General features: G+C 46.4%; 2 protein-coding genes across 2 annotated transcripts in view; both read left to right on the top strand.

Moving 5' to 3' along the window:
- The window catches only part of LOC310910907 (uncharacterized protein), a gene marked incomplete at its 5' end in the record, with an annotated part of 335,923 nt that extends 318,853 nt beyond the window's left edge, over nt 1-17,070 (top strand). The window contains one exon of the mRNA XM_083863980.1: nt 17,056-17,070. The remainder of the gene's footprint in view (nt 1-17,055) is intronic.
- Nucleotides 1-19,202, top strand: part of MDGA2 (MAM domain containing glycosylphosphatidylinositol anchor 2) — a 231,052-nt gene that overhangs the window by 33,582 nt on the left and 178,268 nt on the right. The window lies entirely within an intron of this gene.

Raw genomic sequence — 19,202 nt, 5'->3', positions numbered from 1 at the left:
AAAAGAGGCAATTAAAGCTTGGCCTAAATTAGGCTGGGTCGGCAGAGAGGCTTCGCCCCCCAGGGATTTACAGAGCAGCTAAAATTGGGAATCTCCACGTCCCAGGGTCTATTTAAATCAGGAAAGGCAGACACAGCGCCCACAGGGGACGGCAGCTGAGGGCAGTGGAAGGTTCTGTACTTGTCTGGAGAATCCCAAAATATGCCCAGATGGGAGGGGCCACAAAAATCATGGAATTCGATGGATTCCCAAAATGGGGAATGCAGGGAATGCTCCCAGAGCTGACCAGTGACACCAGTTTGGAGTGATGGGATCAGCCACAATCCATCTGCAAGGAATGGATTGATCCCATGGGGTGGTGGAAACCCATTCCTGATGTTTCCCAGCCTTTGGATGGGATTGGGAAGTTCTGGATTTATGTAAGAGCAGCACAGACACCTGAAAAATCCCAGGATTTGGGGTTTCCTCTGGGAAAACACCTCTGCCTTTGCTTTGTCCCCCTTTAAATTGGATCCAGCTCTGAAAAAAAAGCTGCGGAGTGATGGAAAATGTTGGTGTTATTTCCTTTCCATACAGGAATTTTCTGAGAGAGAAATCTCCATCTCAGAGCGTCGTTTTCCCATAAAATGTGCTTTTATCTTCTCGTTTGACGTGAAAATGAAGGAATTCTGCCTGGATGTGGCTGTTGGGACATGTGGGAAGTGAGAGTTGAGGGAAGATGGGGTATTCCAGGGTGGGATGGGAGGTGACGCTGTCACTTCCTCGTCCTTGGAAAAGTGACAAAGATGGTGCAGAGACATTGCACTGCAAACAGGAAAAAAGGATCTGTTTGTTTTTCATGGAAAAGTTGGGAATTTCTGGGATTGTTGCCTGGCCGTGGAGAGATAAAACGTTGGAATTTGCAAGGAAAAGGACTCGCTCCAAGAAAAATCTGTTGTTATCAAAGTTTGGTGTGGGATCAGCACAGGTTCCTGTTATCACAGATCCACTGGCAGGATTCCCACTGGGATATCGGGATTGGAGCCTTTTGTGGGGATGGAAAATCCTGATGTGGTGGATCCCAACCTGGATCCCAAATCCAGACAACCTGGATCATCAGGAGCCCCACGGCCTCTCGGTGTTCCAGGATTATTTTAAAAAGTCATCCCAGTCTTCCGTTTTTTCTCTCCAAGAGTTTTGTTGGAATTTTTTCCTTTCTAAATTGGTTGTGGGGAAGAAAAAAAAAAAACAACCACAAAAACTTGGATTAATCCCAGAATCATGGACTGGGTTTGGGTTGGAAGGGACCTTAAAGCTCATCCCATTCCAACCCAACACATTTCACCATCCCAGGCTGCTCCAAGCCCCATCCAGCCTGGCCTTGGACACTTCCAGGGATCCTCCACATAAGACAATTTAAATCCAAATTATTGGCCAGGATTTGTTTTCCCAGGAAAGGGCTGCTCTGGGATTATTTGGATGTAAATAATAATCCTGCCAGTGTCACATTCCCTCGATTTGAGTTTTGTCTGAACTCCCATTTATTTCTCAGTGTGTGGCCAGGTTTTGATATTCCAAACTTTCTCTGGGTTACTCTCGCATTCCACTGGAATGAAGGGAATAGAGCAGGGAAAGAGGTTGTGGATGTTATTTCTTAATGGGAAATTATTTATTCTTATTATTTATTCTTATTATTTATTTATTTATTTATTCTTATTATTTATTTATTTATTCTTATTATTTATTTATTTATTCTTATTATTTATTTATTCTTGGGTGGGAACAATTCCCTTGGAAAACAAGGCAGAATTTCTGGAGTCTCCCACGCACAGCTCATGGAATTCCCAGAGATCCAGCTGTGCTTCCCAGTTACCTGGAGCTCGGAATCCACAAGGTTCAAAACCCATCTTCTGGAATGAGCTTGGATTTCTGCTGTAGGGAGGATTTATTCCTGTTTTAGCTTTTCCTCCTCCATCCTTGCCTGGAATTATTTCCTAAATTAGTCCTGTTTTCCTGAAAATCAGATATTAAAATCAGGAGGAGGTGGGACGAGTTTAACTTAAAGAATCCAGAATTATTTGGATTGGGAAGGGCCTTAAAATCACCTCATTCCAAGCCACCATGCCATGGGCAAGGACACCTTTTTCCTCCGGAATTTTTTTCCCCTAAAAATTATTTTTCCTATTTCTCCCAGCTGCGCTTTCCCTGCGCTTCCAGCACTTTCCAGGCTGCTGCTTCTCTTGGACGCCATTCCAAGCTCTCCCGAGGCTCCTGCTTTATTTGCAGAGAAGGGTGACTCCAGCCTGAGTCTCTAATAAAGCCTCCTGGGAGGTGGTCTCATTTTTTCCATCTTGTTTTCCTTCCTGGAGTGGTGTTTAAAGGGATTTGGGATCTCTGTGGTGCCCATGGAGATCAAAACGAGTGGAAAAGGTCAACACCGACTGTCTCATCCCCACTCCTGCCTGGAGAGAGTTGTGTCCCGTGGGAAAGGCTGTGGGCTCTAATTTATTGCTGTGGGGAAAGGCTGGGAGGGTTGGTAGGAAAAGAAAAGGGAAAATGTGATTAGGGAAGTGCTGGAGGTTTGGGAAAGGGAGGAGAGGAGGAATTTCACTGTGGTAGGGTTTGTCTTGCTCGGCCGAGGAGGGCCAAAGGTTTTATGGGTTTTGGAGAGGTTTGTGTGGAATTGTTGATGTTGGAAAAGAGCTCCAAGATCAGAATTGAAGCTGTTCCAATGCCCACCCTGTGCCCAGCCCAGAGCTCTGAGTGCCACCTCCAGCAATTCCTGGGACACCTCCAGGGATGGGCACTGCAAACCTCCCAAATAAAAACCCCAAACAAACAAAAAGACAAAACAAAACCAACCAAGCCCTGCTTCAAAAACTCCAATTTGGATTTCAGGACATTCCTGTCCCTCGTAATTTCAAAGGATCGTGAAGGTTGGAAAAGTCCTCCAAGGGCATCAAGTCCAACGTGGCACTGCCAAGGCCACACTGCCCCGTGTCCCCAAGTGCCACATCCACAGGGATTTAAATCCCTCCAGACATGGGGACTCCACCCTCTACCTGGGCCACAAATGGGCAATTCTTTTACAGAATAAATTTTCCCAACTGTCCAATCTAAACCTCCCAGAATCCCTGAGGTGGGAAAAGAGCTCCAAGGTCAGCGAGTCCCAGCTGTGCCCGATGCCCACCCTGTCCCCAGCCCAGAGCTCTGAGTGCCACCTCCAGCAATTCCTGGGACACCTCCAGGGATGGGCACTCCAAACCTCCCTGGGCACTGCCAAGGCCTCAGCCCCCTTTCCATGGGGAAATTCCTGCTGCTGTCCCCCCTGAGCCTCCCCTGGCCCAGCCTGAGGCCGTTCCCTCTCCTCCTGTCCCTGTTCCCTGGGAGCAGAGCCCGACCCCCCCGGCTGTCCCCTCCTGGCAGGGACTTGTGCAGAGCCACAAGGTCCCCCCTGAGCCTCCTTTTCTCCAGGCTCAGCCCCTGCCCAGCCCCCTCAGCGATTCTCCAGACCTTTTCCAGCTCCATTCCCTGTCTTGGACACTCTCCATCCTCTCCATGTCCTTCCAGAATTTAGTTCTCCACAACTGGGCACAGCCCTCGCGGTCCCTCGCAGTGCCCAGCCCAGGGAACAATCAGGACAATCCCATTCCTGCTCCTGCTCCCACACAATTCCTGATCCATCCCCTTCTTGGCCACCTGGGCTCATGAGGTCTTGTGGAACCTCCTTTCCCAAAAATAATTCTGGAGGAGCTGGGGATGGCTGAGGGAACATAGAATGATGTTTGCAGCCTCTGGGGTGTCTCTGGAGGTCCCGAGGTCGCTGCAGGAGCTGAAAACAAGAAATCTTTGGCACAGTTTGACTTTTGTCTCGTGCAGGGAACACATGCAGCCCTCCCACCTTCCCCTGCCAGGCCTTGGCTCCTTCTCCTGGGGAGGGTGAAAATGAGGGAAATCGCTTCCCAGAGAAGCCCTGACGGGAGGCAGTGGGAGCATCTTCCACGGATTCCGCGCCTCCAATCATCTGGCTCCTCATCCTGCCTCTCCCTCATTGCAATTTTAAATGAGGTTTAGGCGTTCTGGGGTGAGTGAGCTCAGATTTGCCTGGAGGATTGCAGGAAAAGCCTGGAATGAGCATTCCCATTTTTTTCTGGAGATTCTTGAGTTTAGACCCTGCTGGAGCCAGCAGCTGGTCCTGTGGACGAGCAGGAACCTTTCTCCATCTCAGCTCCTCTTTTCCCAGTTTGTTTCCCTGCTGGTGTGAACCATTCCCTGGAGAACCTGGAATCCCAGCACCTCTTTATTCCTCATGCAGCTTCTGTGGGACGTCAGCACCATCCAAAATTCCAGACCTGAGCTGCAAACACCAAACGAGAACCACAAATTTTCATATTTAACCTGCCTGAAAATCCCCAGGTGATGATCCCAGTGGTGAATTCTCCCCATTCCTCCACAATTCCAAAACTTTTTAGACCAAGAGGTCTCGTTTTTAGAGCTGATTTATTTTTGAGGGCATCAAAAAGGCTCCAAATGAGCTGAAATTGTAATTTTCTGGCTTTGAGGCTGTTTTGCTGCTCCTGAGAGGGTTTTAAGGTAGGAAGGGAATCAAGAAGAGCCTTCAGCCACACCTGGCTGCTGCTCAGCAGAAGTGAAAATTGAGTCTGAGCTGGGCTGCAGGAGCCACCGGGGTGACAAAAGCCACTTCAGTGAGAGCTGCTGGGGTGACAGACTGTGACAGAAAGGTCATCGTAAAAATAGAGATGATTGTGTTGTTCTGCTGCTGGGGAAAAGGAAAAAAAAAAAAAAAACCAAAAAAAACAAACTCAACACATTCCTGAGAAAGTCAAGGAAAATATCAGCTGGAAACGTTGGTTTGTTGGTTTTCTCTGAGGCTTCACAGAGTTTTTTTAATGGAAGCAGAATTGGGATGTGTCACACACAGAGTTCAGCTCGTGGTCGGAGCCTGGAGGTTGGGAAGATGTGAAAATAACACGGGGAATGGAGAGGCTGGAAATTCAACAGCTCAGCACGGAGAGTTTCTTTGTAAACTTTGGGAAGTGGTTTGGAGAGCAGGGAAAAGCAGAGGGGGCCGCTGGAAATGTGGGAATTATGCGGAACATGGAAATGTCCCTTGTCCCCACAGCCCTTGGCTCTGGATCCTTGGGACAGGAGGGACCTGGAGCTCCTGGATATGATCCAGTGGAGGGATGTGAGGATGTTCTTGTGTTGGTTTTCTCTGAGGCTTCACAGAGTTTTAATGGAAGCAGAAGTTGAGGTGTGTCACACAGAGAGTTCAGCTCGTGGTCGGACCTGGAGGGTGGGAAGATTTGGATTTTGGGATGTAAGAACATTCTGAGCTGGGATTCCTGGGACAGGAATGTTCCCCAGGGAGGTTTCTGGGATCTCAGCTCCCAATGGGCTTCCCACCTCAAAGCCCAGGGGGTCCAGAGCTTGTGGAGTTTCATCCTTGGGGATCCTGCGGGATCATTCCTGGGGAACCCAACTCTGGGATCAGCAGGGCAGGAGGGACCTGGAGCTCCTGGATCTGCTCCAGAGGAGGGATGTGAGGATGGGGAAGGGCTGGAGCAGCCCAGGAAAGGCTGAGGGAGCTGGGGCTGCTCAGCCTGGAGAGGAGCCCCAGGGAGAGGGGCCATCAGTGCCCCTGGGTGTCCCTGTCTGTCCCTGTCCTTCCCTGCCTGTCTCTGGGTGTCCCTGGGTGTCCCAGTCTGTCCCCATGTCTGTCCCTGGTGCAGGGAGGGCAGAGCAGCCCCAGGTTCTGCTCCAGGCCCAGCAGAGGCACCAGAGGAAGGGGCAGGAATTGTCAAGGACTTCCCTTCTCAAAGGAAGGTTTAATTCTGGTCTTATTCAGTTGGGCATGGCCATTGATCCAGGCCTGGTACAGTGCGGAATTTGGGGAATCGTTTTTCCCAAATGGCAAAGAAATTGCCCTGGACTGAACCAGGATCTTCTTGGTGGTGCCCAGAATTGGGACAAGAGAAATGATCCGGGGCTGATCCCAGGAATTGCCCCAGCACAGGAGGCAGAACTTGTGCCCTGGGCAGTGCCCAGCCCTGAGGGTAGTTTGGAGAGTCCTGGGACAGTGGGAGGCGCCCTGTGAGGACCTCACCTCCCTTGTCATCTTGGGCCACTTGGTTGTCTCTAAAAACTTGGGAATTGTCAACTCCCATCTCACTTATGAAGGAAAACCGGGAATGGTTGTTATCCCGGGATGTTTTCTAGGCAGATTCCACCCTGGATCCCTTGGCCGTGGTCACCCCTGAGCAGGAGAAGGGGCAGATTTTGGGATCAGCAGCCAGGAACAGTTTGATCCCATCCCTTCTCTCCAAAGCCACGTATTTAATACAAATATCATTAATTATATCATTAATGACATCAATAAATACATCATCAAATATCCCGAAAATAAATCATCTTCCAGCCAAACCCACATGGAAAACTTCCTTGGGAATTGTGTCAAAATTGTGTGAAACTGCCCCAGCAGTTTCACCCCTTTCCAAGGAGGAAAATCAGGAATATTTTGGGAATTTGGGCTATAAATAGACGTTATGTAAGGTCGGGATGACGTTCCCATCTCCATTCACCTTTTGGCTCCTCTCAGCAGCTGCTCTGGTGCATCTGTGGCGCTGCTGGGCTTTGGACACGTCCCTGGGAATTTAAGTCAGGCCTAAACTTCCTAAAAAAAAAAAATTCCTAACAGCTCAAACAGTGGAAGGAATGTGGGAAATAATTAGGCCTGGTTTAAGTAATCCAAAATAATTCCTAAAATGTGGGAGAGCTCTGTGGGATTTCGTGGTTCTTGGCAACTGTCAGCAAATCTCTTGTTTTATTCCTTAATTTATCCATGAAAAAATCTTGGTTTTTGTAGGAAAATCTGGATTTGTTTTGGTTTTTAAGGAGCCTTTGTGGTCAGGATTGCCTCAAGTCACCCCAATGAAACCCTTCCAATTCCTGATATTCCATGGATTTATGACCTAAAGATGTGGATGTGATGGATCGATATCCAGCCCTGGAGCTCTCCACAGGGAATATTTCAGTCTGGGATTGAGAGAAAGCTGGAAAAGCCTTTGGAGATCCATTTTCCATCTTCCTTAATGGTTCTTCTCAGGATGGGGAATTTCATTCCTATGAAATCTTATCCTGGTTTTGTGACCCTCAGGAATTCTCTTGGGAGCAGTGAGAAATAATTTTATCATTCCTGGATATTTGTGTGGATTTCGGTATTCAAAGGGGTTTTAAAAAATGGGGTTGGCTCTGCAAGAGGGAAGGGTTAGATGGGATTTTGGGAAGGAATTCCTGGCTGGAAGGGGGTGGGGAGGACCTGGAACAAAATTCCCAGAAAAGGTGCCCAGAGAAGAGTCAGGAAAGGACCCGTTTTCCTCTGGAATTCTGAGCTCAGAGTCAGGAGAGAACCTGTTTTCTTCTGGAATTCTCAGAGTCAGGAAAGGACCCATTTTTCTCTGGAATTCTCCTCTCAGATCCAGGGAAAGGACACGTTTTCCTCTGGAATTTCCAGTTCAGAGCTGGGAAAAGGGCACGTTTTCCTCTGGAATTCTCAGAGCCAGGAAAAGGACCCATTTTTCTCTGGAATTCTGAGCTCAGAGTCAGGAAATGACTTGTTTTCTTCTGGAATTCTCAGAGCCAGGAAAGGACCCATTTTTCTCTGGAATTCTCTCAGAGCCAGGGAAAGGACCCATTTTCCTCTGGAATTTTCAGTTCAGAACCAGGGAAAGGACACGTTTTCTTCTGGAATTCTCAGACCCTGGAAAGGACACATTTTCCTCTGGAATTCTCCTCTTCTCAAAGCCAGGAAGGGACCTGTTTTCCTCTGGAATTCTGAGCTCAGAGCCAGGAAAGAATCCATTTTCCTCTGGAATTCTCCTCAGTTCAGAAGCAGAAAAAAACCCCCCATTTTTCTCTGGAATTCTCCTCCCTTCAGAGCCAAGCAAGAACCTGTTTTTCCTCTGGAATTCTCCTCATCCAAAGAGAAATAAGAACGGAGAGCTGAGAGAGCCCTGCAGCCCCTTTGGGATGTCAGGGTTCATAAGTGTCCCTGGAATAATCCGTACCTGCGGAGCCGAGCTAAAAATAGGGAATGTCTTGTGCTGCCTCTGGGAGAGGAGGCTGGAAAACAGGATGGGAATTTTCCTCCTCTGTGGGTTTATTTTATTTTATTTTATTTTATTTTATTTTATTTTATTTTATTTTTTTTTATCAAGGGTTGAGCAGCTCTGCTTGCGTTTAGGGAAAGCTGGAAAAGGAAAATCATGGATGTGGGAGGGAAGTTTTTCATGTTTGGGGTGAGGGAGAGGAAGGGGAATTTAGGGAAATTTAGGAATGTTGGGGAGAGAGTAAGAAAAGAAGCTTTGGGGTGTTTTCCATGAGGAGCTGTGGGAATAAATGGGAAATTCTGGAATGGGTGGGGTTGGAAGGGACCTTAAATCCCATCTCATTCCATCAGGAAAACCTTCCACTATCCCAGGATGCTCCAAGTCTCTCCTTGGACACTTCCAGGGATGGGGCAACCCCTTTAATCCATATTTATATAATTTTTTCATGTCTCTGTCTCTCCATGCTCTTTCCCACTTGCTGAATTCCCAGGTAAAAGTGACCCTTGGCTTTGTTTTCTTGGATTTTCCTCTCGTTAGGAGTGGATTTATGGAGTTCCCATGGATGGGAATGTTGGTCTGGAGAGTCTTTTGTGGGATTTAGAGGGAGGAAAGATTCCCTCATCCTTTCTTTTTAGGCAGGGACTAAATGAGAGGGAGGGGAAATGGAGGGAAATACAGGAATGTTGGGGGAAATAAAAAATGTTTGGATTTTATTCAGATTTAGGAGGAGCTGCAGGAAGAAATGATGAGCAGATCATGGAATTCTGGAATGGGTGGAGTTGGAAGGGACCTTAAATCCCATCTCATTCCATCAGGAAAACCTTCCACTATCCCAGGATGCTCCAAGTCTCTCCTTGGACACTTCCAGGGATGGGGCAACCATTTTAATCCATATTTATATAAATTTTTCATGTCTCTGTCTCTCTATGCTCTTTCCTACTTGCTGAATTCCCAGGTAAAAGTGACCCCTGGCTTTGTTTTCTTGGATTTTCCTCTCGTTAGGAGTGGATTTATGGAGTTCCCATGGAATGGGAATGTTGGTCTGGAGAGTCTTTTGTGGGATTTAGAGGGAAGAAAGATTTCCTTATCTTTTCTTTTTAGCCAGGGAATAAATGAGAGGGAGGGGAAATGGAGGGAAATACAGGAATGTAAAAATTGTTTGGATTTTATTCAGATTTAGGAGGAGCTGCAGGAAGAAATGATGAGCAGATCATGGAATTCTGGAATGGGTGGGGTTGAAAGGGTCTTTAAATCCCATCTCATTCCACCAGGAAAACCTTCCACTATCCCAGGTTGCTCCAAGTCTCTCCTTGGACACTTCCAGGGATGGGGCAACCCCTTTAATCCATATTTATATAAATTTTTCATGTCTCTGTCTCTCCATGCTCTTTCCCACTTGCTGAATTCCCAGGTAAAAGTGATCCTTGGCTTTGTTTTCTTGGATTTTCCTCTCGTTAGGAGTGGATTTATGGAGTTCCCATGGATGGGAATGTTGGTCTGGAGAGTCTTTTGTGGGATTTAGAGGGAAGAAAGATTTCCTTATCTTTTCTTTTTAGCCAGGGAATAAATGAGAGGGAGGGGAAATGGAGGGAAATACAGGAATGTAAAAATTGTTTGGATTTTATTCAGATTTAGGAGGAGCTGCAGGAAGAAATGATGAGCAGATCATGGAATTCTGGAATGGGTGGAGTTGGAAGGGACCTTAAATCCCATCTCATTCCACCAGGAAAACCTTCCACTATCCCAGGTTGCTCCAAGTCTCTCCATGGAAACTTCCAGGGATGGGGCAACCCCTTTAATCCATATTTATATAAATTTTTCATGTCTCTGTCTCTCCATGCTCTTTCCCACTTGCTGAATTCCCAGGTAAAAGTGACCCTTGGCTTTGTTTTCTTGGATTTTCCTCTCGTTAGGAGTGGATTTATGGAGTTCTCATGGATGGGAATGTTGGTCTGGAGAGTCTTTTTTGGGATTTACAGAGAGGAAAGATTCCCTCATCCTTTCTTTTTGTCCAGGGGATTTTCCAAGAGCATTTATTGATGTTGTCCAAAAGAAGAGAAATATAAAATATATGAGGATAATTTATGGGTTAAGATAAATCCTAATTAAGTACCTAATTAATAGCAAGGGCCAGGGAAACCTGGGAATGTTGTGGCTCCCAAGGCTGGATCACACAAAAATCTGGGAATTTGCTCAGATTGCTCATCATCTCCTAAATATCAGGAAAATCTCTGGAATTCTGGATGATGCCAGGTGAGGGATGCTCCAGGGATGCCTCATTCCATTGGAGTGGTGATGGATCAGGATCTGGCCAATAATTACTGAGGGGTGTGGGGTGTTTAATTAGCCGGAATTCCGTAATTCATGGATTCAGTGGTGCACATCCTTTTGGTCTGGCGGGTTCAAGGGATTTAGGGAACAGAGATATCCCAGATTTGTTTGGAAAAAGTGATGAATTCCAGCAGGATCAAGGGGTTTTCCCTTTCCTTTGCAGGTGGCTGAACTTCAATATTTACCAAAATAAATGTGTGAAAAAAAACTGTGAAAAAACCCCTCTTTTCCCTCTCCAAGTCTTTGGGATCATCCCAATTTTTTTTTTATTTTCCATGATTCCAAAACCTCTTGGAAAAGACCATTAATATCTCGAATTGTGCACATCCTGTTGGTCCGGCGGGCTCAGCGGATTTAGGAAACAGAGATATCCCAGATTTGTTTGGAAAAGGTGATGAATTCCAACAGCATCGAGGGATTTTCCCTTGTTGGGGTTTTCCCTCTCCTGTGCAGGTGGCTGAACCTCAATATTTACCAAAATAAATGTGTGAAAAAAAAATGTGAAAAAAACCCTCTTTTCCCTCTCCGAGTCTTTGGGATCATCCCAATTTTTTTTTTTTGATTTTCCACGATTCCAAAACCTCCTGGAAAAGACCATTAATAGCTCAAATCTCCCAATGTTGTGTTTCCCATTGACTCTCTCGCAAACGCTGATTGGAAAAGATGAAATTTTTGTAGGGTTTGTTGGGAGAAAATTCTTTTTTTGGCGCTGATCATTTAATCCAGAGCTTAAATTCCACCCAGTTCTGGTGGGGTCGTTATTTCATCTCAAGTGAAATAATTTCATCTCAAGTGAAATAATTTTCCCAATCCATAGTAAGACGAAATAATTTTCCCGATGCAAAATCCTCCCTCTAATATCCTGGGCTCCAAATCCTGGGAGGATTTTGTGTGATTTTGGGAAAAATGCAGGGATGGGAACAAAAAAAAAAGTGCTTGTAGTTCTTTTTTGGGAGTTGCTTTTGAGAGGAGTTTGTTCTTCTCAGGAGGAGTTTTTTTTTATGGATTGGAAAGGATGGATCTCCATTCTTGGACGTGTCCAAGGAATGATTGGATGTGGTTGGGGATGGAGCATAACTTGGATTCGATGGTCTTGGAGGGTTTTTCCAACCTCAATAATCCCGGAATTCCCTCGTTAAGAGACACCAGGAGAGGAAGTTCCTTGGTCTGGCTCCAGGATCATGGAATTTTCAGGCACGGCCAACATGGACTTCCAGTCTTTATGAATGATGGAAAATGCCGAGGGAATCGTGGAATTGTTGAGGTTGGAAAAAACCCTTTTGACATCATCGAGACAAACCAACCCCAGCCCTGCCAAGGCCACCCCTGCTCCGTGTCCCCAAGTGTCACCTCCACAGGGGTTTGAAATCCCTCCAGGAATGGGGGATTCCGTCCAGTTCCAAAATGGATCATGGATCTCGTGGAGGAATTAAAGCAGAGCCTGACGTGGCTTTTAAGGGGAAAACGCCTCGAAGGAGCAGCAGGAATGACGAAATCAGCTGGATTTTCCACCTGTGCTATTTTTTGCTGGAGAATCCAGAGATTTATAAAAAAAAGGAAGGAAAAAGAAAAAAAAAAAAAAAAAAAAAAAAACAACCCCAAAAAACAACAACAACAACAACAAAAAACCCCCAAAAAAACAAACAAAAAAAAACAACAACAAAAAAACCCCACACAAAAAACCCCAAAAAAACCCAAAAAATGCTCAACAACAAAAAAAACCAAACCAAAACCAACCAACCAAAACCAAAACAAAACGACCCCCCCAAAAAAAACCAAGCAAAAAAAAACCTCTGAAAAAACCCAACCAAAAAAACCCCAAAAAACAAAACCAAAAAAAACCCTGAAAAAACCCAACCAAAAAAAAACACCCAAAAAACAAAACCAAAAAAAACCCTGAAAAAACCCGACCAAAAAAAAAAAAATTCCCAAAAAAAAAAACCATTTAAATGAACTGAATGTTTTTTTTTATTATTATTCTCCCCTGAGGAATGACAAGTTTTGGAGCCCAAACCTTCTGTTCCCGTGTTATCTTTTCAAGTACCTTGGAGCCACCACGGGATGTGATCGACCCTCAAGGGAAAATCAGGAATAACACGGGACGGAGCTGGTAGGAACAACAGACAAGTGATAATCTTATAAATCCTGATAAAGACATTTTTTCCCCCCCCCACCCTTGGAAACTCCAGGGTGTTTTTTTGTCTGCAGAGTTCAACCTCGGGAATATTAAAAAAGATATTTGATATTAAAGTAATTTAAATAATAACAGCAAGGTGCCCACAGGTTTATTTTTTTTCCCACCTTGGGATAAGTGATTGCGATAATTATTTTAATTTTTTTTTAATGGAAATGAGGATTTTCAGAAAACAGAGAGATAAAATTTCATATCAGGGCCTGATTTTTAAGGTATTAATTTAAGTTATTCTCTCTTATTTAGGTTTTGTTAGGTCTAAACTGGCAGAGAGTGTTTAGTGGGAACAGGATGGGTTTAAAATCCCATTTTCTGATGGTGCAGAACCATTTCTTGGCTGTGAAGGATTCTATAAACACCCAGGGATTATTTATCCATAAAAAAAAAAAAGCCTGAGCTCAGATCTGTGCACAACTACAGGAATATTTCTGTGTTTGAACCCTTGAGGGGTTTTTTTTTCCCAGTCTCCAAAGAGGGTGGAGAAGGTTTGGAAGAGTTTTTAGTGGGAAGGGAGTTTCTTCCAAGTGATCCAGGAATTTTAACTGGCATTAAGGGATCAGTCAAGGAATGGGAATCTGGGACAGATGGGATGGGAAATGGTCAAAATTCAGGGAAGAAAGGCAGGGCTTTGGTTTTATTCCTGGATTTTTTCCAGGTGTTTCTCATATAATGAGGAGAGCCATGAGAGATTGGAGCCTCCCTGCTCTGGATCCAGGCTGGGAGAGCTGGGAATGTTCCCCTGGAGAGGAGAAGCTCCAGGGAGAGCTCAGAGCCCCTGGCAGGGCCTGAAGGGGCTCCAGGAGAGCTGGAGAGGGGCTGGGGACAAGGGATGGAGGGACAGGACACAGGGAATGGCTTTAGGCTGGAAAAGGGGAGATTTGGGTGGGAGATTGGGAATTGGGAATTCCTGTCTGGGCTGGAATTCCCAGATTTGCTGTGGCTGCCCCTGGATCCCTGGCAGTGCCCAAGGCCAGGTTGGACACTGGGGACAGTGGGAGGTGCCCTGTGAGGACCTCACCTCCCTTGTCATCTTGGGCCACTTGGTCGTCCCTAAAAACTTGGGAATTGTCAACTCCCACTTCGCTTTTGAAGTAAAACCAGGAATGGTTGTTATCCCAGGATGTTTTCCAGGCACATTCCACCCTGGATCCCTTGGCTGTGGTCACCCCTGAGCAGGAGAAGGGGCAGATTTTGGGATCAGCAGCCAGGAACAGTTTGATCCCATCTCTTCTCTCCAAAGCCATTTATTTTAAATAAATATCATTAATTATATCATTAATGACATCAATAAATACATCATCAGATATCCCAAAAATAAATCAGCTGATGCTGAGCCCTTTGTCCACCTTGTCTGGATCTTAGTAAATTGCATTTTTGCATTTTTTGATATTTTATCTGTTATAAGCAGTAATTGTTGGTTCCCAATCGATCCTCCAGGTGCTCCAACCCAATACAATTCCAGGAGCACAACTTGTTGCCCTGGGAAGAGTAAATAAAACATTGAAAATTGAGAGTTTAAGTCTTTATCCCGTCCCCGTGCGGTAAAAGGGAAATCATTTGTCACACCGCCGGAATTATTCCTGATTTATGCCGGGAGCGCCCCGGCTCAGTAATTCCTACAGATAAATTAATTGTGTGTGATATTCCCAAGCATCCCAAACAAACATCTCGGTGATTAATTGGGATTTATGGCTCGGTGAAACAATGGGAAGGTTCTGCTGCCTTTGCAATAAATCATCTCCGGGGTTTTCGGGATGCGTTTCGTTTGGATCATGTGGAAATGGGATTAAACTCTGGCTCAGCAGGGTTGGGATTTGGGATTGGGGTGAAAGCTGCACTTTGAAAATGGAATTTTGATGAGGGGGAAAAGAAAAAAAATCAGGAATGTCAGTTTATAGAAGTCAGGAGATGTTTTCTCTCTCCCCCGCCAACGGAGCGACGCTTTTTTCCCCTTTATTCGCTCCCATTATTCCGCGACTTTAAAGGGATGTAAATTTTCCCGCGGAATAACAATTACCTTTGGAAGGGCGACAAAAAAATCCCTTTCCACAGCCGTGATGGATAAGGAGAGCAGGGGAGCACCAAGAGGAGAGGGGATTTAGGGTCACCTGCAGGCACAGTGGGACAGGCTCCAAGAGGCGCCGGCCAAGCGCCGCCGGCGGTGCCAGGTCGGAGATAAATCCTTCAGGAAAAGTGGCAGGTGCTGATTGCCCGCACAGGGAGCAGCCTGGGAAGCTCCTCGCAGGATTCCAGAGGTGGAGAAATTGGGGAGAAACGGGACCAGAGTGGTGGTACCGAATCCTTGTGTTTTTGTTGCAGTTGTCTCGGGTAATTGATTTTATTAATTGATTAAATTCCGGTCTGGGGGTTGTTTTTCTCTTCTCTCGTGACTCGTTCTCATTATTGCCATGGTGGTTCAGGAGGATGAGTAGGAACATCACCACTTTTATCCGGAATTTCATGGAATTTCATGGGATTTCGTGGGATTTTGTGGAATGGTTTGGGTTGAAATGGACCTTAAATCTTATCCAGTGTCAAGGCAGGGACACCTCCACTGTCCCAGGCTGCTCCAGCCTGGCCTTGGACATTTCCAGGGATCCAGGGGCAGCCACAACAAATCTGGGAATTCCAGCCCAGCCCCTCCCCACCTTCCCAGCCAGGAATTTTTAATTCCCACTATCCCATCTGGACCTCCCTTTGCCCAACCAGTTGGTTATAAAGCAGAGGTATTTCCTTTTGAGATTCATCTCCTGCATGAATTGGAGGCAGAAATCCTATTCCTGCTTTACTCTTGCTTTGGGGTCTCAACCAACATGGAATTATTATGAATTATTATTAATATTATTTGACTTTTAAATTTTGTTAGGAAGAGTTTGTCCTGTGCAAAGCAACAAACAGAAAGTTCCTGATTTGGGGCAAAAAATTAATTTTTGAGTCAAGATGTTCTCTATCTGCTTAAAAAGAAATTTCCCAATTTTAAAAACCATTATAATACGTATAATTTGTTACGTCAGTTTTCTTTAGTGGAAGCACCCCAGGATTAACCTCCATGTTGAGAGTGATGGATTTGTCCGAAAATTATTTTTCAAGATTTTTTGTGGTGGGCTTCCGAGAGAGGATTATCAGGGATGTTCAAAAGTGTGGATACAACTGGATGGGGTCACACATGGAGGGCTATGTCCAGATCAAGACAAGAGGACATGGAGGGGCTGGAGAGTGTCCAGGGCAGGGAATGGAGCTGGGAAGGGTCTGGAGAATCCCTGAGGGAGCTGGGAAGGGGCTGAGCCTGGAGAAAAGGAGGCTCAGGGGGACCTTGTGGCTCTGCACAAGTCCCTGCCAGGAGGGGACAGCCGGGGGGGTCGGGCTCTGCTCCCAGGGAACAGGGACAGGAGGAGAGGGAACGGCCTCAGGCTGGGCCAGGGGAGGCTCAGGGGGGACAGCAGCAGGAATTTCCCCATGGAAAGGGGGCTGAGGCCTTGGCAGTGCCCAGGGAGGTTTGGAGTGCCCATCCCTGGAGGTGTCCCAGGAATTGCTGGGGATGACACTCAGAGCTCTGGGCTGGGGAAAGGGTGGGGATCAGGCACAGGTTGATCCTGGAGCTCATTTCCAACCTAAACATTCCTGGGATTCAGTTAACTTTGGAATACCCAGCTCACTCTCCAGTCTGGAGCCTGTTGAAGCTAACGAGAGATGTTCTATTTGCTTTTATTTTGCTTTTTTTTTTTTTTTTTTTTTTTTTTCCCTGATTGCTCATTAATTGTGTGTAAACAGCTTGGGGTCAGCACAAGTTTGTTTATTGGGATTTATTTAAAGATTCATTTTGGTGATTCATTTCTCCTTTGGAGGAGGATGATTCCAACCACTCCCATTCGTGCTCCATTCCTGGATCCTGAAAAAACAGAGCTGGGAGCTCTCCCTCATTCATTTATCCACTTATCCTGCTTTTCCACGAGTCCAGAGACAAATTCCCAGGAATTTGTGCCCCGCTGTGCTGAGTGTGGGCAGCGCTCAGCCCTGCCCTGTGTGTCGCTAATTGTTGTGTTGTAGCTGCTTCGTTAATTAGCCCTCATTAGGGTTTATATTCCTAACGAACTGTGACGTTATCATTGATTAATAATTACCTCCCTCAAAAACTCACTCCCATGAGCAGAGCAGCACTGGAGTGGGAAGTTCCCAGGCTCTGGAATGTGAGCTTGGAGCAGCACTCAAGTTCCAGCCTCCCCTTTTCCCTGTCTAAATAATTTAAACATTTATCGATCTGCAGGCTTGCATTATTTATTTTTTTATTATTTCGAGATCTAGTTCAAGGTATCTCCGCCCGTGGAGTTGTTGGAGTGAGATGATCCTAAAATGTCCTTTCCGAGCCATTCCGAGCCGTTCTGGGATTGGCTTGGGTGGTTTTGTCAGGGAAGTTCTGCCACTGAGCCAAACTGGTGGAGGTAACAACCACTTGGCAGAGACAGGAAGTTGTTCCCTTGAAAAAAAATTTGCTGAAGTCATTCCCAAAAACATCAATGGGCTGATGTTGTGCGGCTCCAAAAAGGGTTTTGTGCCATTTGGCTCCAGCCCATGCTGAAGGATCTGGGCAGAAATCCTTCTGGAGGGATCTTACATCCATAACGATGGAGATCCTAATGCAGCCTCTGATAAAATATGGATTTGCTGGCGCTTTGAGTGCTTGGATTTTTTTTGGATCTGTATTTTTAAGGGGGATAATTTGAGCAGATTTCAATGTGAGGGTGAACATTCAGGTGTCTGAGCTGGAAGAGAATTCCAGAATGGTTTGGGTTGAGAAGGGACCTTAAATCCCATCCAGTTCCCACTATCCCAGGTTTCTCCAAATCCCATCCAACCTCCCCCTGGACACTTCCAGGGATCCTGGGGCAGCCACAGCTTTTCTGGACAAAGAGAAAAAATGGGACACAAGAAGGTTCCAGAACATTTGGATCAGGAATAGCTCTTCCCTTGTTAAGATGGAAGAGAAATCCACATTATCTGACATTTGGTGACAGTTCCAGTGGCTGAAATTCTCTTGGGAAGCAGGAAAGTTTGGAGCTGGATGAATGTGGAATAGAATTGTTGGAAAACAGGCTCCCCGAGCAGGGGGAGGGATGAGAAGGTGGAAAACATCCCTGGGTTTGTTTTTTGGAAGGAAAGAGAGAATCTGGATTTCTGCTGGCAGTAATAGACACGGACACTCTGGATCTGAGCATTCCAAGGATTTTCTTTACCGACTCCTGATATTTGTGATTCTCATCCTGAAGAGCTCTAGGCTTGGATCCTTGGTATTGTACATGGAATTTGGTTTCTGTTGGGTTTCCATTGGGTTTCCCATTCCTGGAGAGGTTTGAAATCCATGGATGTGGCCCTTGGGGACGTGGGGCAATGGTGGCCTTGCAGTGCTGGGGGATGGCTGGATCCTGTGGTCTCAGAGGGTTTTCCAGCTTAAATGATTCAATAATTCTTTGGCCTCAATATATCCAGGGACAGGAAAATCAGGAGTGGGAGAACATCCCGGGCTGGAGGTTTGACACCGTGTTTGCACATTCCATGGGAACTGAACCCATCTGGGTCTGGCTCTGGCTGGAATCACGAGGCACATTCCCAGAAAAGCAGGATCCAGCCCTGAACGTGCTGTGATGGTGGGAAATAACCCTCAGCCACCCAGGAAACCCACAGAGATCTGGGTTCTTCTGGAAAGCTTTGATCCCACTGGGAGATTTAAAGGAATCTTTTACCTCTGTGCTGAGTGTTGTCCCAAATCCTTCTCCCTGAGGGGAGCCATGGGGAGGTTTGTGGGTGAGCAGAGGGTGGAACATCCTTTGGGAAGATCCTGTCCTGGATGTGTGGATGGATTCCCGCGGGATGTGCCAGCAGCAGGGATGGGCAAATCTCCTGTCCTGGGAAATCATCCCTGCATCCTCCCATCTGTTCAATAATAAAATCATGAAATCCAGAATATCCTGAGCTGGGAGGGATCCACAGGATCATCCCAACCCCTGTCCCTGCACAGACCCCCCCAAATCCCCCCCTGGGCATCCCTGGCAGGGCTGTCCAAAGGCTCCTGGAGCTCTGGCAGCCTCGGGGCCGTGCCCATTCCCTGGGGAGCTTTTCCAGGGCTTGTTCCACCCTCAGGAATAGTGGAAACTTTCCCTGAAATCCAACCTAACCCTCTCTGACTCAGCTTTGTCCTTCATGGATCTGTTCTCTGAGAGCTCCCTGATCAGTATCTCCATTGTAAGTGCCGGGCAGCTTTTCCTTCTGGGAAGAAATCCAGGCAAACACGTGTTGGGATCACATTTCTTCATCATCCGAACTTGTCCAGCCTTGTCTGGAAAATCAGTGCTGTCCTCAAACATCCAAACTCCAGGACAAGGTGCCTCAGGTGAAAATCCATGGAAAGAGCATTTCTTTTGGAGGGATGGATGCAGGGGGGAACAAACCCTGGATGTCAAATGTGACAGGAGCAAAGGAGGCTCAGGGGGGACCTTGTGGCTCTGCACAAGTCCCTGCCAGGAGGGGACAGCCGGGGGGGTCGGGCTCTGCTCCCAGGGAACAGGGACAGGAGGAGA

This window comes from Zosterops lateralis, assembly GCF_965231275.1.
Source record: "Zosterops lateralis genome assembly, chromosome: 6".
Lineage (NCBI taxonomy): Eukaryota > Metazoa > Chordata > Aves > Passeriformes > Zosteropidae > Zosterops > Zosterops lateralis.
This window is presented reverse-complemented; position numbering and strand designations above follow the sequence as displayed.